An 18,692-nucleotide genomic window follows, 5' to 3' on the forward strand; every position below is an offset into this window, starting at 1 on the left:
ACAGGTATAGTCCGGGAGCTGTGGGGAGCTTTCATGGACTTGCGTAGAGAGGTGTGACTTCTCCAGTGTTCAGCCCCATGGAACCCCCCCCACCCCCCCCCCCACACACTGATCAATAGCTCCTGTTTCCAACCTCCTTTCCTGAACTGGGGAGCCCCACTTTACTCTTCTGGTCTCAATCCGCAAGCCTGGCCCCCTGTGGGGTATTGCTCTTCTGGTTGCTACGGAGACAGCATGCCACATAGTCCTGCTGTTTGTTTATATCCGGAATTTATCCTGCTTGGTAGCTGCATCCATCCTAAGTCACTGTTTGTACCGCTTGCTAATGATGCCCACATCATCCCTGCCCGTTAACACCCCAGAAGCTATCTTCTTGCCACTTCAAGCCTCTTTGGAACTGAAACCCAGTAGGCTGGTTGTTTCAACATCATTTGCTTCTATGCATTTTATTTCCAGTTGGGCTCTTTTGTTCTGTATTTTTTTTCTGTAATGCAGAGGTGAGGATCTCAAATTACAATGTTGTTCTGACAAGGGGTGTCTTCAAGATATTGACCAGGTGACTGAGAGAAACACCAAACAGAAAATTCAAGATTGGGAAAATTGGGACTTGGAGGTGTAGCTCAGTTGGTAGAGCACTTGGCTAGCATCACAAAGCCCTGGGCTCAGTCTTAGCACCACACAGAATCGGATGTGATGACACCATCTGTAATCATGCTTCCAGCACCTCTCCCAGAGGCAGAGATCAGAAGAACAGAAGTTGCTCAGCTGCGTGGTGAACTTGAGGCGAGCCATGGCTACTTTAGACCCTGTCTCAAACCAAACCACACCACACCACATCATACCATACCACACCAGTGACTGGGAAAATTACAACATGAAGAAAGGGAATATTGAAGCACTCGGGAGGCAGAGCCAGGCGGATCTCTGTGAGTTCGAGGCCAGCCTGGGCTACCAAGTGAGTCCCAGGAAAGGCGCAAAGCTACACAGAGAAACCCTGTCTCGAAAAACCAAAAAAAAAAAAAAAAAAAAAAAAAAAAAAAAAAAAAAAAAAGAAAGGGAATATTGAAACTTATTAAAAAAGCTTAAGTGACTATAAACAGTTATAAAGCTGAACTAGTACTAAAGACAATTCTCCCAAGTTAACACATACATGTAGAGATACTATTTATGATAATGTAGTTATTAGAATATGTGATATAATAACAAACATAAGATCAGGAGGTGGGTAAAGGCAAACAAATGCTACAAAATTAATATAAATACTTAATACAATAACATTTTTTTTTTTTTTTTTCCGAGACAGGGTTTCTCTGTGTAGCTTTGCGCCTTTCCTGGGACTCACTTGGTAGCCCAGGCTGTCCTCGAACTCACAGAGACCCTCCCGAGTGCTGGGATTAAAAGTGTGTGCCACCACCGCCCGGCTTACAATAACATTCTTAAGCTTACAAATGATGGGGGAAACTTAAATTTTAATTAAATTAGTTAATTAATATATTTACAAGTTCCTCAACTGATGCATGCTCCATGCTTTGTAAGTTATATGGAAATAAGGGGTGAGAATGTAGCTCAGTGGTTATTGGCATTTTTGAGAGAGGGGACATTTTTTTTAAAAGAAGAAAAAAGTTAAACAATTCATGGTTTAAAGTAGAAATCTCAAACTGCAGTGACAGGCCACGTAGAGAACATGGAAAATGAGAGCACTGTGAAGGATGAGGTTGAAGTCCTCCTGCTCAGCAGCACACTGATATCCTCAGGGGACATCATTACTCACGAAGCAAGTATTCAGCCTAAGAAAAACAAAGGAGCCCGCTAGAGCAGTAAAAGCGAAGTAGTCACAGAAGTCCTTGCGTTGAAATCAAAACACTCGGGACTGGAGAGGCTGACCCGTGGCTAAGAGCACTGGCTGCTCTTCCAGAGGTCCCTGGTTCCCAGCACCCACGTGGTGGCTCCCAAACATCTGTAACTCCAATTCCAAGGGGTTTGACACTCTCTCTGACCTCTGTGGGCACCAGGCATGCATGTGGTGTACATACATGCCTTGCAGGCAAAATTCCCCTGTAATAAACTAAATAAATCCTAAAAGAAAATTAGAATATATATATATATATATATATATATATATATATATATAGTTTATTTATTTCAAAAAAGGAAAACCAGAAAAATTATAATTATAGACCTAGAAAATGTCAAACTTTTCTAAGGAAGTTCTTTTCTGTGGGAGGAATTACTGGAGTTTATGAGCGTGGGATGATTGGAAGCCTGGGATTTGTTCAGGATTACAGTGTTCCGCTTGAAAAGGGTGATTGGGGAATAGGCGGATGGATATTGACAGAAATGTTGATTACTACTGAAACTGGGTAATGGCTTCTTGGGGGTTCATTAAGCTGTATATCTGCTCTTATGTGCACTTAAAATGTTTCCATAATTAAAAGTTGAAACATTTAGAAAGAGGATGTCATGCTTGACTTTTATGCTAGCACATTTGAAAGTCTCCCTCATGAAATAGATGGTTTTTCTGAGAAAACCTGGTACTAAATCTGACTCAAGATGTGAACAATTTGGGGGCTGGAGAGATGGCTATATGTGGGGTTAAAGTGCTTGATTCTTTTATGGAAGATCCAAGTTCAGCTCCCAGTACCCATGCCAAGTGTTTCATCCCCATCTGTAACTCTGGCTCCTGGGGATTCCAACGCCTCTGGCCTCATTGCACTCACGTGTTCACACACACCTCCACCCCAACTCAAAGGCATACACTGGATAAATAAAAAAGTGGAGGTTGGAAAGATGGCTCAGTGGTTAAGATCACTGGCTGTTCTTCCAGAGGACCTGGATTCAGTTCCCAGCACCCACATGGTGGCTTCACTCAGTCACTAACTTCAATCCTAGGGGATCTATCACCCTCTTATGGTCTCTGTGGGCACTGCATGGATAGACATACACTCAGGCAAAATGCACGTACACATAAAATAAAAATAAAGGAAAAAATATATAAAGAAAGTGAACAAAAATCTGAGCTGACTCAGAGGTAAAGGCGATTGCTGCTAAGTCTGATAATCTGAGTTCAATTCCTGGACCCATACAGAGGAAGGAGAGAACTGACTCCTGTGAGTTCCATAATCTCCACACTTGTGCCGTGGTACACACCTACCACACAAATAAATAAATGAAAGAAAATGCTAAAAAGAGAAGCGGACTTTCTGAATAGAACAACCATCCTGGGGGGAGATAATAAGGAATTCTCCCCATAAAGAGAGTCCAAAGTCACATATTCTACTTATAAGTTCCTCTACTGAGGCATGCTCCATGCTTTGTAAGTTATACGGAAATAAGGGTGAGAACTATAGCTCAGCGGTAGAACATTTGCCTAGCATGCACAAGACCCCGAGTTTGAGTTCCAGCACCGGAAAAAGAATTGTCTGGGCATGCGTGGTGGTTTAAATGACAATGGCTTATAGGGAGTGGCATTACTGGGGGTGTGGCCTGTTTGGAGTGGGTGTGGCCTTGTTAGAGGAAGTGTGTCACTGTGTGTGTGTGTGTGTGTGTGTGTGTGTGTGCGTGCGCGCGCGCGCGCGCGCGCGTTTTGAGGTTTCAGAAGCTCAAGCCAGACCCAATGTCACCCTCTCTTCCTGCTTCCTGCCAATCCAGATGTAGAACTCTCAGCTACCTCTCCAGCATCATGTCTCCCCGCATGTGGCCATGCTGCCTGCCATGGCAATAATGGACTAAACTTCTGAACCTGTAAGTCAGTCCCAATTAAATGTTTTCCTTTATAAGAGTTGCCATGGTCATGGTGTCTCTTCACAGTAATAAAACTTCAACTAGTACATCCTGGTGGCACACACTTATAATCCCAATGCTTGAGAAATAGAGGGAGAAGTGTGGGAGCCTGTTTTCAGGTTCCTCGTGGCTTTACCCAGCAGGTCCGAATAGAGGATGATTAGGGCCTGAGTGCAGGTGTCTGAAATGGTCCGTACTTGGCTGTGCTGGGGGGAGGTCTTTTGCTCCACCCCTTGGTGTCTCTATAAATACCCTGGGGCAGAGACAGTCAGGGCCCGTTGGAAAAGGTTCCAGGCCCTCTCGAGGCTATCCTTTATTTTCTATCTGTTTATCTCCACAATCTAAATCATTCTATCTAATATTTCCTGCTGCTCGCACTCAAGAAAACTCTGGGGAGTTGTGGGGTTGGTGGGTAAACGCCCCACAGAGTTCAAGGCCAGCCTTGGCTACCTGCGATGCTTTCTGAAAAAAACAACAAATAAACAATAAAGTATATAGAGATAATAATATGATGAAATTCATTTGATAAAGTTGGTACAACATTACTACTAGGACCTGATATATAAATTACAAAATGTCAAGGTGTGGGATAATTTTGTGTGTAAAGATACACGGAAAAAAAATCCCAAGTGAAATAGTAAGGAAATTAAACCCAATGTATTCAGTTGATCAATGGCTACTAAACTAATTCATTAGTGGTGTCCCATATATTGACTAGTGTCTACAGAAGGAGGATGCTTGTGACTGACTTCTCTGGTGTACCCTGGGAGTTCTGCTCCTTTAGCAATAGGTTCCAAACCAGTTTATGTCAGTTGTGTTTGTTACTATATTTATGGTGCCTAATTAAATATTAACATAAACTGATGTGATGAGTACGGAAAAATAATTGCGTCTATGAAAGCTAAATGGAATGTGTTGAAAGGAGTCAGTGCAAGTGATGTCACGGAAACATAAATGAGGATGAGACAGTGGCATTTGGATGCTGAGCTCATTGTTTTGTGAACAATTTACAAGTATAAACTTTAAGAAACCAAATGGGAAATGCTGATATGTTAGGGCTTTGACTTGGGTAAGGAAGATGGAAAAGGATTCCAATGAGGAAACTCAGATTTAAAAAGAGTCATTGGTTAAGGCAGTGCCAACTAGCTAAGACAGTACTCGATGCTATACTAGACAAACCCCCAGGTCTCAATGCCTTAATACAATAAACAATTTCTCAGTTATGTCAAGTTCAATGGAAGTTCCTGATTGACGAGCACCAGGCTGCTTCCGTTTTTTGGCTCTGACATTTCTAACTCGTGGATTGTAAGGTGGGTGTGTTCTTCTTCTGCCAAACCACAGATGGGAGAGAACATGAAGATTCCCATGTGGGGCTGGGGATACGGTTCAGAGGTTAAACATTTGTGTATGTATAAAGGCCTGAGTTTGGATGCCTGGAATCCGTGACATTCTGGGCATGGTAGCACAAATCTGTAATCCAAGAATTCCTACAGCGGAATGATAGGGGTGGGTGGGGAGAAAGAGAATTTTAGGAAGCTCATGGATCAGCTAACCTGGCACACACAGTCAATTGAGAGATCTTGTATCAAATAAAGTAGAAGACAAAGACCAACACCCAGGGTTCTCACCTGATTTCCACACACCTGCCGTGGCATGCACACACCCAGACTGTCAAACACAAAGATCTGTGCCTCACGTACAGAGAAAAAGAAAGAAGATGGAGGCGGCCCCCGAGGCTGTATTTGAGCTTTGTTGCTCAGGCACATGCAACATCAGAGCAAGCCAGGAAGTACAGTTTCATCACGTGCCTTTGAAGAGATGGAGATGAGGAGGGGCAACAGACATCTCTCCATACCATTGCCTCAAACAGGCAAACTGGCAAATGAATGTTACTCACATTTTAAGTTAAAAACAGAGTGTTCAAAGTATATGTATTTTTAATGATTTCCCAGTTCATCAGGAATCCTTTTGAACAAAACTGGTTAAAATGTGTGTAGAAAAGAAAAGGACAATTATTCTCACATAAGGATCATGTGAAAACTCTCGAATGATTGGTGATGCATGAGTGTTAACCAACTAGAATGGAACATGTGACTTAAAAGAATGGGGTGAGCTAATCCCGTGAGTGCTTCTCACTGTGTTCTTGGATTTGTGTCACTGAAGAATCCAAAAGTAGGCGCCCTTCACCTGAGGTGTGAACTGGCTGGCCAACAATATTTACACCTAATACATAGCTTATCCCTCCTCTTCTTCCATGATCTTCACTCTACACTGGGACCCCAAAATGGCTTTAAACTCTTGAGGTTAGTTCTTCAATATTCTTTCTTAACAACAACAACAAAAAAAGGACTTTAAAAAGATATATTTTAAGGCAGGCAATGGTAGCACATGTCTTTAATCCCAGCACTCAGGAGGCAAAGCAGGCAAATCTCTGAGTTTGAGCCTAGCCTGGTCTATGGAGCGAATTCTAGGACAGGCACCAAAACTACACAGAGAAACCCTGTCTCGAAAAAACAAACTCAACAACAAAAAGATATATATATTTTAATTTATGTGTATGTATGAGTATGTGGTGTACATGTGCATGTGCGTGTGCGTGTGCGCGCGCACGCGCGCGCGTGTGTGTGTGTGTGTGTGTGTGTGTGTGTGTCAACTCCCCAACACTAGAAAAATGGCCTTAAAATGATTATATCATTGTCCTTGAGGCTGTGAGCATGGAGCCTAGGGGCATGCCAGATCAACACTCTACCCCCACACCCCACCCTCTACCTCTACTTTGTTTTTCATTTTCTAGCGTAGGGTATTGTCTTAGCCTCACAAATTCTGGGATTACAGGCACGATCTATATAACCAGCAAGCGTTTATTTTTTTATGTGAGTATTTATAGAAGGAGTCTTGAAATTCACTCAGGCTAGAGTGATTTGGGTCACATGTCTCCTCTTATACTAGTTTTGGTGGCCAAGGTATGACTTGTACTGACTGGCTTGGTCAAGATCTACTTGTCCCAAGCTGGAGATGGAGTGGACTTTTCTGACAACCTGGAAGCAGAGAGACAGGAAAGGGCTGGGTACATGATATACTCTGTGAAGGCATTCCTCCAGAGACCTGCTTCCTTCAGCCAAGCATGGAGTCTTAAGTGCCCATTCAGCATAACTGCTAGGAATCAAGACTTCGACCCATGAGCCTATTTCCCGGGGAGACTTCATATTCAAACTGTAACACCCTTCCTAGCCAAGAGGGGAGTGGAAAATGGAGACAGTGTACTGAAAGAGCCCCCAGGCTCCAGAATCTCCAGGAGCTGGCAACTGGTGTTCTCAATAACTCTTGCAAATAGTTGGCTATTTCAGGGTAAACCAGGCTGTAGGGAAAGCTGATAGGGCTGTCCATTCATGCTTGTCAATTAAGAACGAAGATTCAGGGGTCCAGCATGGGCAGTGTGTTTCTCTATGGGAATGATTGCGAATGATTAGGGGCTCCTATCAAACTGACCCTGGACTTGAAAATTGTTTTCCAATGAAGGCTGTTCTTTCATGTGCTATCATCTTACACACACACACACACACACACACACACACACACACACACACACACTCCAAAAGGAGCAGAAGAGACCTACTTAGTGAGTGACAGGTGCAGGTGATGACCCTGCAGCTAGTTACACCATTCTCAGAAGTGACTTATGATGCATTGAAGTGTCTTTGGCATCACACACTTTTCGAAATATGAGAATATTCTTATTAACTGGTAGGTTGAAAGTAATATTAGCAGGATTCCAAGAAAATTCAACCAAAACATGTAATGCTAGGAAAAGAAAGAAATCCATATCTATCAGTTTAAAGATGCATCTATTTTATTTTCCCACAAGAGACCCTAGGAATAGATACTTCCGTTGTTATTGGTAACCTTCAACCAGAAAGTCTGTCACTTCCAGATCATGGCTTTGAAATCATTCATCACGGGGCTTACAGGACTAGAATCAAACTCTGTGACACGGTTCTGAAAAGTGAGGCCATCTGGTGGCCAGTTAGAAAGTTTCTGATTTCTGAAACCCAGTGTTTGCATTCCTAACACCATGGGCCCCTCTGGCCTTGAAAGCTAAGTCTGTCTCTGGCACATTCACTGGTATTTCCTGAACTGGAATAGGTCCAAGATTCTGCTGCCAAATGCAGATTCCACTACACACTGGCTGGGTAGTGTTGCTAAAAGTTTTTTTTTTTCTCTTCTTTCTTTTTCTCTCTGCCTCTTTTCCTCCACTGTGTTGCATGATTCTAATTAATGAAAGTTAAGAAAATTCAAAAAAATCTGTAGGGAGACAAGCTGTTATGCAGTCGTACTGTGGGGATAAGAGGGAAAGGTGGCAAAGGTTTTCATATTACACAGTCGATCGGTGTGCTCACGTACCAAATGTCACCTGTTGATGGGTGCCATTCCAAGTCTTAGAACAGAAAGGGTGTGATGGAAACTTAGAGCATGGGGTATTTGTGAACTAAATCTGGCCATATCAGAAGGACAGCACATAAATAAAGGTCTTAGTCCTCTGTGCTATCAATAAACAAGATGGTCAGTTCCCAGAAAACACTGACCCCTGTGTGGATGAAGAAAGTATAGAATGTGGGCAACAACAGGTGAATTATATTTCCTAAGGATCTTTCTTTGCCTGGCAGATGAGAAACTGCTCCTTATCTTTGTGTAGTGAAGATATGCAAGTACTTGAGACATTTCGTAATGATTTTTTATCTTTCTAAGCTGCAGATTTATGACTTTGGCTCCATCCAGTCTGTTATTAATTGTAGTGTGTACACCGGTAATCCTAGTATTCTAGGAGGTGGAGGCGGAAGGTCCAGGATAGCAATCTCATCCTCTGCTACATAGTCTAGGGGCAGCCTGGGCTACTAGGAGACCCTGTCTCAAAAAACAAAACCGAAAGCTGAACAACTCTTGCTTGGGTCTACATTACCTATTAACTCCATAAATCTTCTGAGTCTGATTTACTTCAGTTATTGTAATGATCTCCAGTTTGTTTTTTTTTCCTGCAAGGACACAGTTTTATTCTTTAGAGCTGAATAAAACTACATTGTGCACACATGATACATTTTACTATTAGTTTTTGAGAATTTTATATATGAGTATATATCATTTTGCTCCTCCCTCTCTCTCCCCTAGCTCCTCCCCTGTCCCCCATGATCCCTCTCAAGTTTATGACCTCTTCTTTAATCACTACCATTATTTTTAACTTTTATTCCTTACATTTATTTATTTGTGATTAGCAGACTGCGTGACTGCAGGGTAGGGAAGCAACCACCTGGGTTCTGCATTGTGGGTTTTATTTATTGGTTTGTTGTTTATTTATATGAGTGCTTTTCCTGCATGTATACCTAGTCACCATGTGCATGCGGTGGCCTTGGAGGTCAGAGGAGGGCATTGGCTCCCCTGAAACTAGAGTTATAGATGGTTTTGAGCCAACATGTGAGTGCTGGGAATTGAACCCTAGTCCTTTGGAAGAGCAGTCTTTGCTCTCAAATGATGAGTCATTTTTCAGTCTCTTTAATTATTACTGTTATATATAAATTATACACACATATATGTATAATTTTACAGATAAACACACACAGCCTGCTGAGTCTGTTCATGGTTGTTCGTGTGTGTGTGTGTGTGTGTGTGTGTGTGTGTGTGTGTGTGTGTGTAGGAGTTAGATCACCTGTCAAACGGGCTCATCCCTGGAGAAGACAGGCTCTGACTGACTCCCTCAGCTGTCTTTACTTGTCTGTAGCTCTTCACCTAGAGGTGGTGCCTTGTGAGATCTTTTTCATTTCTCACATCCACGTTGGCCTGTCAGCTGCTGTTGCCAGTGTGCGGGTCTTGTGGAGGCAACTATATTAAGATTTCGTGGTGCAGCTTTTCTGCCATATGTAGATGATACTATCTCAGCAGACATGCTGGTCCTTTCTGCCCCCCTCTTCTGTGATATACCCCAAGTCTTAGGTGTAGGGGTGTGTTTTAGATTGTATCCACTGGGGATGGCTGCTTTACAATCAGTCATTCTCTGCATGTTGACCAGGTGGATCTTTCTATAATGGTCTCTATCTGCTGCTAAAAGAAGCTTCTTGGATGAGGAGTGAGAGTTGTTATACTCACCTATGGGTATAAGAGTAACCATTCAGAACGTAGTTAGGAATTCTGCTGGCTTAGGAATAATCATTGGCACATTTTCTTTATCCACTCATCTTGTTAGCAGAGATTTAGGGTTCTCCTGAACTTGCCAAATGATCCAGAGAAATTGAGACTCCCTCTTGGGTCCACAGTCTTGTTAATAACATAATTTAAGAAAGCCCAGGGCAGGAAAGCTGTAAATCTCAGCAGCTGCCCGGAAGAGGAGAATGGAGACGAGGAAACCAAAAAGCCACGCAGTTACAGTTAAGCGGGCATGGAGGTCTGCGAGGCAGCTGGCATCCACACGGTGGGGAGGGGCCTTGAAAGATGGAGTCCAGAGTACCAGCAAAAGCACACTAAGGTTCTGGCCAGTATCAGAAAGAAGCACACAGGAAAAAGAAGAAGGGAAATTCAGGACTCAGGTGAGCCCACTCAAGGAATGTCATGGTCGCTTGTAGGGACCGCCCTCAGGGACAGCTCAGGGAAGAAGAAAGAAGTCCGTTGTCTTATTAAAATGACTAGCTAGTCCGTCTCTCTCCAGCATGGCTTCAAGTGGCCTGGCTTTTCGCAGGTTGTCCTACTGTCCTGAGGGACGGTCCCTTAGGCAGGTCATGGATCCTGCTCAACTGTAGTGCTCAGTTTCTACCCAGGTCGGGGTTTCATCCTCTTGAGCAGAGGGACATTGTTTTCCCTTCCTGGGGCTTTACTGCTGCTGTGGCAGTCTGTCAGTCACCCAGGCTGATTCCAGAACTCAGCTATTGGGAACAGGGCTGCAGGAAACACACAGTGTAGGTATCTCTGTCCAGTGTTGTCTCAGTCTTTCAGCTATACCCAGAGAACGCAGAGCTGGATTGCATGGTAATTCTAGTTTCAGTTTTCTGAGGAATGGCCAGCTGTACTGATTTTCAGGGTAGATGGACTAATTTATATTCCCATCAGCAGAGTCTAAGGGTCTCACTCCTCATCCTCACCAATGCTTGTTACTTTTTTTAATGATAGGCATTCATATTCTGATTGAGGTGAGGTGGAATTTCAATATAGCTTTAGATTTCCTTTTTTTTTTTTTTTCTTCCAGAGCTGAGGACCGAACCCAGGGCTTGCTAGATTTCCTGATAACTAAGGATATTGAATTTTTTTTCCCAAATGTTTATTGGCCATTGTTACACCATCTTTTGAGAACTGACTCCTTTTAAATTTTGAATTCTAATTTTCTGATTTTCCCCTTCTCTCTATTAAAATGTGAGATCTCCTTTTAAACTAGAAAAACAAAATTAAAAAATCCATATTTGGGGCTGAGTGTTTTTCTCCTCCTTTTTGGGATCTTGTACTTCCTTGGACTGCTTTTTTTGGTCCGAATGCTGCCCGAGCACCATGTGAATTATGAAACACATACAGGCCTGGTCTTTGGCAACTTGGAGCATGTGAAGGAGAGATCAAAGGACCAAGGAAGAAAAAACAAAGACCGAAGAGAACTGGAATGCATAGCAAACCTGTCTGAAAACTCCATCACCAGCTCTGGGAGCTTGCACTGTGACTTTGACAGGAGATGCTCATGTGGTTGATTTCCAGTCCCTGAAGCACTTTTACGCCCATTATGCTTAGGACCACCCTACCGAGAAGGGCAGGGTGGCACCCGTTGGCTTCTTTTCACAAGGAAACACAAGGAGAGAGAGAGAGTGCTTGGCAGTGTGCCACCCACCCAGCCTAGGAACTGGCACTGAAACCTGTCTGGCCCGACATCTTACCTGGCTTGATTATTCTGGAAGGTTTTTGTGTTCACACCCTGTCAGCTAGTAGGGTCAAGGCTGTTGATTTCACATTCCTGGGCATCTTTCCAGAGCCCCTCCCTCCATGTGCATTCTGTGCGTGCTTCCTTCACCGAGGAACTCCAGGCAGGGAAATATTTTGGTGTCTGTCTGAGTCAAATGCAAAGCCCCATTTGTAGTTTCTGCTTAGGGCTCTAATACCTAAGGGATTCCAAAGGGTGGCAAGTGTGTGTCTATCAGGACATTCTTTCTTAGGGGAGGGGATGGGGAGTCAAGGGAACTTAAGAATTCTCCTGCTGCATTGGAGCCCAGCTGCCAGGGCTTAAGCTGAAGGGGCAGAGAAGATTAACTGAGAGCCCTGGATCTGATTTCAGCGGTCCTGCCTCAGACCGGATTGTCTCATTGGTTTGGCAAGCACCTGAGGGATTTGAAGTGAAATGAAACTGTGGACCCTGGGGACAGCAAAGGAAATTACAAATGGCAGCTGCATAGTTCAATAGCAACATCTGGTCCAGAGGCCTCATCCCAGCCCCCTGGAATGTGAGGAATGGGATTCATTGGCATCCAGCTCTGGGGGAAAACTGCCTTAGAGCTGAGAGAGTCTTAGGCTAGACTTTTAGGCTTGATTTTTCTTGAGAGGCCTTGCTGTCTTGCGCTAGGCAAGGCCTCTCTAGGTCTCAGCCTGCTAATTTGTAAACAGAAACATAATAAAATACACTTCAGGTCCCCCCCTCCTTTTTCAATTTCCTTTTTAAAAAATCTTGTTTAAAAAAAATTGTAAGCCACAATAGACTCTAGGAAATACAAACCTCGTTACAGGTTTGAATTTCCTGACGGAAAAAGGCATAGAGAAGCCTAGGAAGCCTTTGGGAATACTGAAGAAAAGAAAAAGGAGTAAAGATATTAAAATAAAATTTCAAGCTGGGCGGTGGTGGCACAGGCCTTTAATCCCAGCACTCGAGAGGCAGAGGCAGGCAGATCTGAGTTTGAGCCCAGCCTGATCTACAGAGTGAGTTCCAGGACAGCCAGAGCAGTTACACAAAGAAACCCTGTCTCACAAAACCAAATAAATAGATTAAAAAAAAAAAAAAATCAAGCTGAATGTAGTGGCAGAGGCCTGTAGTTTTAATGCTTAGGAGGTGGAGACAGAAGTTCAAGGAGTTCAAATTCAGGAGTTCAAGACCAGCCTCAGCTACATTGCCAGTTTGAGGTCATCCTAGACTACAGGAAATCCTGTTTCCCAAAACTAAAATCAATGAAACCAGGCGTCATCATGCATGCCTAATCTGAGCACCGTGAGGTGGAGGCAGGAAGCTCAGAGAAGTTCAAGGTCCATCCTTGGCTACATGGTAGTACACTGTAGCCCAGGCTGGACTCGGAATGCAGTAGGTAGCTCATATACCAACTCATTTTAAAGAAGAGGAAGCCAACAGTATTAAGTAAGGGTTTTGACTCACACAGAAGCCAGTACTACTGAACTCTCTCCACCCTTCACCCCCAAAGAGGAAGCTTTATTGTGTGGCTGGTCACAGATAGGACTCAGTCTGTCTTCCTGATCCATTGGTGTGTGTGGGAAGATTTGTGGGAAGGGAGATGGGGAAGAATTGGGTACATGTTTCTATTCTTGGATGTTATAGTCTGAGTTCATGGGATTTTTTTTTTTTTTTTTTTGAAGAAGTTGGGGTTTATTAGGAAATGGAGAGAGGCACACATGCAGGGCAAGGGGAGGGCGTGGTCCTCTCAAGAGCAAACTGCATCGCTGGGCTTCCGGGTGGTTGCTTCTCTAACCAGCGTTTAATGGAGGGAAGCGCTGTGCGTGAGTTAAGATGGGGGAGGGGATTCCAGGGTTTGCTCCTCTTCCCTGGTGTGGAGAATTTGGATGTGCATGATGACATCAGATGCACTGCGGAGCGGGCAGTTCTGTGAGGCTAATTATGAGACACCAGCACAAGGAGGCGAAGGCTGTGTTGGTTCTAGCTAGTTTCGGGTGGTCTTCCAGCTCTATCATTTGAGTGCTGCTGTGATGTCTTCCTGTAAAACAGCTGTGAACAGCTGTGGTTGCAGCAGCTCTTGCCACCATGCATCCCCCCCCCCCCCCCCCCCCCCCCCCCCCGTCCCCCGCACCTGTCTAGTCTCATGTCCTGCCTCAGACATTTCCTTTCTTTAGTCTACAGGGATTGAAGCCGGGAGAAGAGCCATTCCCTGCCCCCTCCCCCCAACCTCCCCCTCCGAAACTGGGTTTCTCTGTGTAGTTTTGGAGCCTGTCCTGGAACTCGCTCTGTAGACCAGGCTGGCCTCGAACTCAGAGAGATCTGCCTGGCTCTGCCTCCTGAGTGCTGGGATTAAAGGCATGCTTGCGTGCGTGCGTGCGTGCGTGCGTGCGTGCGTGCGTGCGTGCATGCGACACTGTTGCCTGGCCTGAAGATCCATTCTTGACATCTGCTTCTAGCTGGCATTGGTCTGTTGATCCTGCATATGGAGGCAAAGGAACTCTCAGGCTGTCTGATGGACGGGGGCTAGGGGGGATAAGGAGCAATGTTGGTCACTTGGGAGTTGGTGTGGGCTGGAAAACTTGGAAAACTTCACTTGTCTTAGCAAGGGACACTCAAATCCCGTGCAGGAGACTTTTGAGTTTGTGACAGCAATGTGACTATTTGTCTTTGGGGCATTTCCATTTTCGGAAGGGCCGGTTCTTATTCCTAAGCATTACTAATGGAAGGCTGGGGGAACATCTTAAGCAGTTTATGTTTGGGTGTGTCCAGGCCTCCCTTAGACAATTTCATCAGGACAGTGAGCAACTTGCTTACAACCTCATATACAGACAGACGAGTCACGACGTCATGCACGTATAAGGTAATTCATAAGACACGTCGAAGGGCTGAAGGCAGAGGAAGAAGCAGGCAGCCTTAGCAGCTAGGGTGACAAGCTCTACCTTGCTGACCTCTGACTCTTTCCATTTTAGCCCCCAAGAGTCCTGTGTCCCAGGAACTCTCTCAGTGCTAGGGAAACTGAGACAGTTAGTTCCCCTGCAGCTGACAGCTAGTAGACGGCTTATTTCTGTGAGTAAGATTATTGGATTCCCTTCAACCACATAAGCAGGATAGGAATATTATTATCAACCTTGAGGCTTTTCAAGAATGCGATGGAACAAGAAAAAAAAAATGAGGCAATTCTATAATTATGTCCTCACAAGGATGAAAACAGATGAACACCTACAAAAATGACCAAATACCCCCCTCTCCTGGCTAACAGGAGAGACTACTGCTTCCTCAGTTTTAAGTTTGGCCTTGTTTTTATCCTTCTGCCCATGAAATATAAATAGACGAAACCACTGAACATCGCTGCATTTTTATAGTTTTAATATAACATAGGCTCCTGCTTCCTCCAAATCAGCGAGCACAGCCCAGCTCCCATCATAAGCCCTTCTTTGTTCCTTCCCTCTGAGCTGCTCCATTGTTGCGCACACAGTGACGTCTCCTCAGAGCACAGAGCAAAACCAGCTCCTTTGGACTGCCCCGTGAACTGTGGCCTTAAATTGAACATGCTTAGGAGTGCCCACCTTACCTCAACATGCTTAGGCATGTGGCCACATCAAGTGGGGCACTGAAGTGTGTGAGGAGGAGGAGGAGGAGCTACTTCTGACTTGTGATTCTCTATTGCTGGCCATCTCAATAGAATGTAGACCAAATGCTTCTTTAAAGTAGAATTTTTCACTGGAAATTCTCATTTTCTGAGGCTCCCCATTTTCCAGGCACTGTGCTAGTTCACTCCATGGAGCGACCCATTTAAGGGCCATCAATGCTGTCTGCTATAGATGTTTTAGTTCTCATCTTACAGATACAGAAGGGGAGCTGGAGTGCACCTATGAGCAGCGATGAGTTAGGCTTGGCCAAGGCAGGGCCAGTGAGATGGCCCAGTGGGCAAAGGTTAGCTTCCATCCGACAGCCTGAGTTTGATACCTGGAACCCACCCGTATGATGGAAGGAGAGAATTCGTTCCCGCAAGTTGACTTTTAACTTCCATGCATGTGTCAAAGCACAGTGTACACACACACACACACACACACACACACACACACACACACACACTAAATAAAAATGTAATTCACTCTGCTGAGATGATCCTAGGTCCTTCCTGGAGCCCACAGAAGAGCCAGTGTTTAGGGGACAGACAGCACATAACTTGATTGAAATGAGCTGGAGACTTTCAGAACTGTCACTCTAAGTGCGTTTATTCAGAAAAATAAACCCAGACACTTTAAGCCTGACAATATTTTGAACTCTTGACATGTAGTGACTCATGTGGCCCTCACACCAGCTTTGTGCAGTTATCACGTCTATTACTCCGATTTTACATGTGAAGAAACCCAGGCTCCAAGAGGTATACACACACTCATCTAGAGAGTCTCTAATGAATAAGTACCTTCACATTTTTTTCTTCCACACAGCCCTACACGCCATATAACCTAAGACATCACTGTGAGTTGGCTAAGTAGGGCTTGCACCTTTAAGGGACGAACATCCATATTAATACAATTAAAATGTCCTCTTCTTGTTTTTCAGTTGAAGTCATTAAGAGAGAGAGCAGGGCACGTTCTGAGGCATCCTGGGATCTATTTTTTTTTTTTTTTTTTTTTTGAGGCAGAGTCTGTGTAGTCCTGGGTGTCCTGGAATTTGCTATGTAGGCTGGCCTTGACTCACAGGAATCCACCGTCCTCTGCCTCCTGAGTGAAGAGAGATGTGTGTCACCATGCCTGGCCCATCTGTGCCCTGGTTTTATGCTATTACATACAATCTGAGCATGCTGCCAAGTGTTCCTGTCACACACTCTCACTTTTCAGACGTGTGCTCCATGACCTTGTACTAGTAAGAGATAAAATGCACAGGCTGTCTTTCCATCTTGAACAAGGACCTTCAACTTAGGCATGTTCAGAAACGTACTCCTTAACTGAGCATGCGCAGGAATGTGCTGGCCCATGAAGTGCGTTCCTAGGTAAATAAGCACAGGTTCCCCTTTGTTCCAGGAGTTCATTGCTTCAGAGCACTCATGGGCTTTCCCTGCCTGCGGCAGGTGACGAGCCCTTCTCCCTTCTCCCCGGTGCTTATTTTGGCTCCGCACTCACTAAGAGATGAACTCATTGCGTGTGGCCGAGTCATCAGTTCTATGTTCCGTTGTTTTCCACAGTCCTAGGAAAAAAGCTGTCAATCATATCGATAAGGAGCATTTGAGGGGGCCAGCGGCATAGATAACAACGAGTCTGAACTAGGAGCAAAGGTATTTGAAGCCAGCTGAGGGGGCTCATGCTTTCAGCTCCAGCACTGAAGGGGGAAAGTGGAAGCAGAGGTTTCGTTAAGCCTGTCGTCAGTCTGGGCGACACAGCAAGGCCCTATTTCAGAAAATAGAAAGTAGTTATAGTTTATCCATTTTTGGGGGCCACTGAAATGTGAGAGAAAAATGTACTTTGAAATTGGTGGAGTATTTTTACCCCCATTGGACAAAGTCCATTTTGAAAGATCTTAAAGGAGCAAAGGGAAAGCTTGAAGCCAGGTCCCCAAGTTGTGCTTTATCACTATCCTAAACTTCACGGGACTCTTCCGTCTTTGTATTTGAAGAAGGACTTGCCAAGTGTATCTGGCCACTGTAACCCTGCAGGGCTAGACTATGGGCAAGGGCATACATTTTGTTCTATTGAAGTCACGTCTTGGAGATGGCCAAGTACCTCAAATGCAGGGCACTGTTTTCTCCATGATGGTCCCTGTCTGTTCTGGGAAGTCTCACCCTAGTTATAGACCTTAATTAAATTAGGGAGCCTAAGCCACTTCCTTTCCTCATGTTTTCAAGTGATTTGAAGTCGACTTGAGACGTCTACCCTGCTTTACCAAGAAAAGCCTCCATTATGCTAACAAAGCTCAATTGCCAAAGCTGTCTGCGGCCGGCTGTGAAGACTTGATTCCCAGAACTCCCAGAATGGAAGGTGAGAACCAATTCCTACAAGTTGTCCTCTTCCCTCAACAAACACACTATGTACTCACGTGTGCACACACCTACCCACAAATTGTAAAAGACAAAATTAAGCCACATGTGGTAGTATGTGTCTAAAATCTCCAGCGCTGGGTGTGGGGTGGGGCAGAGATCGGTGCAGCTAATCAGTTTAGCCAAAATAATGAGCTCTATGTCCAGGGAGAGACTTGGCTCAGAAAATGAGATGGAGTACAACCAGGGAAGACACCCAGTATCCGCTTTTGTCTCTACATGTGCGTATGTGGATGAGTACAACCACACACACACACACACACACACACACACACACACACACACACCCTTCATTTTCTTTCTCTTTCACACATATAGTTTCTAGATGACTTAACGTTTATTTGGGTTATAAAAGGTTCTATACCCAGCAACATTCCAGACCTAAGTTGGTTCAGGGGGCTCCACCCAACCCACAAGAACAGGTTATATACATAACCAGAGAAAAAGAAGCAACATAGAGAAAAAGCCTGATTGGCTGCGGCCAACACTTGCTTCACACCAGCATGGTTTGGTCAGCTGGTCTCCACTTAACTACTGTGATTTGCCGAAATTTAGTTGTTTGGTTACAATGGTATACTTTTAAGTAGGTTATAGTTTGCTTGGCTACCAAACTAGGCTGTAGTGTATATTATATACAGGAGTTGCCAAATTTTATTTTCAAGTATGGAAGCATATGTAGACTAAACTCATTTAGCATCCTGATATAAGTATGTTATTATTAGTCTTGACATTTAGATCAAATTTTGAGTGAGAGTCCCTTCTGCAGGTTGGCTAGGAACAATTCAGTTATAGGCCATATCATGTAAGAGCATAACTTTTTAATCAGAAAATGTTAATTTTTCTTCCTAACTACATTCATATATATACTTTTTTTGTGTGTGTTTTTGTTTTTTTTTCAAGACAGGGTTTCTCTGTGTAGCTTTGGTGCCTGTCTCGGATCTCACTCTCTAGACCAGGCTGAAC

General features: G+C 44.3%; 1 long non-coding RNA gene across 2 annotated transcripts in view; it reads left to right on the forward strand.

Moving 5' to 3' along the window:
- LOC143269416 (uncharacterized) overlaps window positions 1–18,692 on the forward strand; it is a 104,849-nt gene that overhangs the window by 42,521 nt on the left and 43,636 nt on the right. The window contains exons 1-2 of one of the 2 annotated variants that reach the window (XR_013045829.1): window positions 16,742–16,970; window positions 17,538–17,670. This is a non-coding gene — a long non-coding RNA (uncharacterized LOC143269416). Of the gene's footprint in view, window positions 1–16,741; window positions 16,971–17,537; window positions 17,671–18,692 lie in introns of those variants that run through there. The other variant, XR_013045830.1, reaches the window with a different exon arrangement.

The sequence above is a fragment of the Peromyscus maniculatus genome, chromosome 18 (genome assembly GCF_049852395.1).
Source record: "Peromyscus maniculatus bairdii isolate BWxNUB_F1_BW_parent chromosome 18, HU_Pman_BW_mat_3.1, whole genome shotgun sequence".
NCBI lineage: Eukaryota > Metazoa > Chordata > Mammalia > Rodentia > Cricetidae > Peromyscus > Peromyscus maniculatus.